The sequence below is a fragment of the Schistocerca nitens genome, chromosome 1 (assembly GCF_023898315.1).
Source record: "Schistocerca nitens isolate TAMUIC-IGC-003100 chromosome 1, iqSchNite1.1, whole genome shotgun sequence".
Taxonomy (NCBI): Eukaryota; Metazoa; Arthropoda; class Insecta; order Orthoptera; family Acrididae; genus Schistocerca; species Schistocerca nitens.
The window spans coordinates 132502186-132506221 of record NC_064614.1 but is presented as its reverse complement, the minus strand read 5'-3'; the positions used below and the strand labels follow the sequence as shown (position 1 = coordinate 132506221).

The 4036-nt window shown below is 45.4% G+C and overlaps 1 non-coding gene across 1 annotated transcript; it reads left to right on the top strand.

The window, feature by feature from the left end:
• The first annotated feature begins 208 nt into the window (after positions 1–208).
• On the top strand, positions 209–283 carry Trnat-ugu (transfer RNA threonine (anticodon UGU)). The gene has a single exon. It is a non-coding gene; the product is annotated as a tRNA-Thr (tRNA).
• The last annotated feature ends 3753 nt before the right edge of the window (positions 284–4036 follow it).

Sequence of the window (4036 nt, the reverse complement as noted above, 5' to 3'; positions counted from 1 at the left end):
CTTCCCGGCCATTGACCTTCTTGTGCGAACGCACACGCTATGCCCGAACTCGTACGGGACTTGGTAGATTAATCTGCCACGAGTAATGAGTATGATGGGCAAACATCTATTAGGCGCACTACGAATGTAGTGGTGTGGACATGTTGGGAATGTGGATCTCACGGGGAGCGTGCAAGGGATAAGTCCCTGCAGACGCACTATCCTCTGTGCCCGCGGTGGCTCAGATGGATAGAGCGTCTGCCATGTAAGCAGGAGATCCCGGGTTCGAGTCCCGGTCGGGGCACACATTTTCAACATGTCCCCAATGAAGTACATGAACGCCTGTTTGCAGCTAGGGTGTCCATTTAATTATCATTTCATTTCTAGCAAAGCTGCATGGTCATCCACGGTAACTGTTCTTTCAGGAACAGATACTACCGTCATATATACTTTCTACATTACACTACACAGATTATATGCATGTCAGCAGAATTACTGAGTTCTGTAGTAAAGTTTGAAAACAGTGTCTATGACGTTTAAGAATACACCGTTAGTTTCTGTAGACGTTCTTGCAATAGATAAGATGATGATTTGATCTGATTTTCGTGAAACAGACGCTCTGTAAACACTCACCACCCCATTTCACGACCACAACCTTCTATGTATCCATTCCATAGCAAGGGGTATTTTTCTCCTAGTTCCGAAAGCATATCGCTACTTGTTAGCACTAGACATGTGAGATGTCCCAACGCTGAAAACTACATACGACTTTAGTGGGGCATACGTGTGCCACCAACAACGAAAGGGCTAAGGTTCTTGCACTTTTTTCGACTTCCTCTTGCGAGCTGGACTCACGCAGCCATTGTGATCTCACAGCCGTGTTAGCGAGGTGCGCGGTCACCTGGCCGTCTAGCACGCTTCCCCGTAAACGGAAGAGCAGGTCGATGAGGACCGTGTCTGTGATTAGGTGGCGACGAGTTTGCTGTCGGCGCGCCGGCTTTCGTGGCGCTGAAGGCCTCCAATTACCTGTCTCCTCTGGCCCCATCGACCCTCGCTCCAGTGCAGCGCTTTGTCCGCGCACGCAACTCCGCTGCAATTACCGGGCGGCCCGTCACTACTACGAAGGCGAATTCCTCTCCTGTTGCAATCTGCCACCTGCATTTCGCGCTCCATTCGTATAACAACTCGCCGTCACAGAAGTGGCGTCATCATCCATCCGAGAAGCGATACATGAGGACGGATGTGAAACAGAATTGCCTGAGCGAAACTGTCTCGAAATCTGGAAGAAAGTCCAATGAGATTCGGGTTGTGAATGCACCGGCGGTAAGACAATATCTCTACCGTATGATAGCAATGGTAATGTTACCGCTGACAGCACCACTAAGGCAGAGTTACTAAACACAGTTTTAGAAAGTTACATCACGGACGAATATGGAGTAAAACTTCGAGAATTCGGATCAAGAACACCTGTCGATATAATTTCAGAGCACACTGGTGTGAAAAACGTAAGAACGGAAGTATGGGTCGCGTTCAGTAAGTAATGCAACGCATTTTTTCTGAACGGTGGTTGGTTTTATTCAGGATTGCGATACACTATATTATTCCCCCCACTTTTGGCTACAAAACCATGTTTTGCAACACAATCTCCTTACGCCACAATACTTGTAGAGCCTGTTTGCCCGCGTGGTACCGCTCTGCTGGTCAACAGCGGAGCTAACGTTTTGCTGGCTCAGTAACCTCCCAATCATTCGCATGCTGCTCCATATGGAGTCTGTCCTCCATTGGGACAAACGGATGGAATTCGGAAGGTGTGAGATCTGGGCTGTAGGGCGGATGAGGAATAACAGTCCACTGAAGTTATGTCAGCTACTCTCGGATGCGCAGATCTGTGTAAGGCCTGGCGTTGTTATGTAGAAACAGAAGTTCGCTTGCATTTTTGTGGCGAGGAGCTACCTGAAGGTGTCTCAGTGCACTTGAGAGTTGATCGTCGCACCATGACAGTGGATGTCACGCAGAACAACCCCGTCAGAGTCCCACAGCCATCACTTTAGCGGCTGAGAATGCGGCGTTGAACATTTTCTGTGGAGGAGAGGTGGTGCGGCGCCATTCCATGGATTGCTATTTCGTTTCCGGTTCGAGGAGTTGCACCCATGTTTCATCGTCTGTGACGACACTTGACAAAAATTGTCACTATCAGCCTCGTAAGGCGCAAATAATTCGACATACGTGGTCCTTCGTTGCTCTTTATGGTCCTCTGCTGGCGGTGAGGAACTCAGCGGGAACGCAGCTTTGAGTATCCCAATTGGTGATCGCGTCTGATAGCACTACCAATAAAGACATCGAGTTGTGCAGCGAGGTGCTTGATCGGACGATCACCTCGCATGAGAGTGTCCGCACGTTCCAACACTGCAGCAGTCACAGCTGTGTGCGGCCAGCCGGCACGCGCGGAGTGGGACTGTTTTACTCGACCTTGTTGCGATGATGACTGACGCCTCACCTGACGAGTCATCGTGCTTTTGTTCGCTGACAGGTCTCCGTGGACATTCTGCAAGAACCTGTGAATGTCTGCGATGTTCTGGGTTTCCTGCACAAGAAAAACTCTATGTCACCACTCTGCTTGGAACGCACCTCCACTACAGACGCATTTTTGAATTTTGAAGGCTACGTATAGCGCCATGCGACGGGGCGGAGAATAAGTGCGGTCGAAGAGTTCACACGAATGTGCGTATACAAATGTTCGTTAAAGAATGTTATAGCAAATTTTGGCTCTCACGTAAGTCTCAGGGGATGATTTCCACACTTGGTGCATTAGTACACTGTTATATTTTTTGAATTAATATTCACTCAGACATTACAGTTTATGCTACGGAACAAAAATTAGGCGATTATTATAGCAAAATCATTATTCACGACACAGTTGAATTAACTTTTATCATCACTATTTATTGGCGTCGTCCTTTTCTTTCACGCAATGAAATTAGCACTAGTGAGACGGTTTACAGTTTCACTTTAATAATAATTTGACTCCGAGCCCCCAATAGCAGTAATGTAGGCTGCTATAATCGAGAGTTACTCAATCAACTCGAACAGTATCAGAAGTCCCATTGTCCTCTGTGTTCTAACAGTTTTGGCGCGAAATCACATATCGCCACATGTTCACTTACGCCGATGTATACCTCGTAATTCGTGCTCACACAAATAGTCGTAGCACTTCCAGTTCACCGAATATATGCTTGCACCCTTGCACTATTAAAAAATTACTATTTCTCGAAATAAATCGGCGCGAAAAATTCTTACTCACACGACCACATGGGCCACCCAAAAGTGGGGCTCGCTCGCCACCCACTGGCCAACTCCGCAATGACTGCCCGTGGCCAAGACGGCCGCTTATATAGGCTCGGATGTCTAGCCCCCTGGCTATGCAAGTACCAATCTCACCAGTTAAGGTTATAAATTTTGACACATACATCCCTCAACAGAAATAAGTACACCATCGGAACCATGCTAAAAGGTACATCTTATCTACTATTTTACATTAGTTTCTAGGATTATTCTACCACCAATAAATCAAGTTTTAGTTTTTTGCAAAATTTCGCCACTTAGCGCAAATTTGTTTGTTTACATCTGTGCTTCAAAGTTTTAACATAGAACTGCATATAGCACTGTTTTTAGACCGAGTCTATAGCCATCTATACATTGCGTTGCTCAGAATCTTCAGCTCTATAATAATTAATTAAATATGGGCGATAAATATTAATAATAATTTGCAAACAATGAAAAATATTGCAAGGTAAGTGTATAGTATAGCTTAACTAGTTTCAAATATGTGTGATGCCACCCAAAATACTATATAGTGCCGTTCTTTACGTCATGAATTTTCTATTGAATTTTATAAACAATTTCCCATCAAACTTTGTTTATTGCTACTTACGAGCTTAATTATTAATGAATCTTGACATATGACTATGGCACTCTATCCGCTATGACGAGACGCTTTTAATGAGTGCTCGCTCATCTCTGTAAGTTGTTATTTGCGATCTTTATTAAGTTTTCAGTA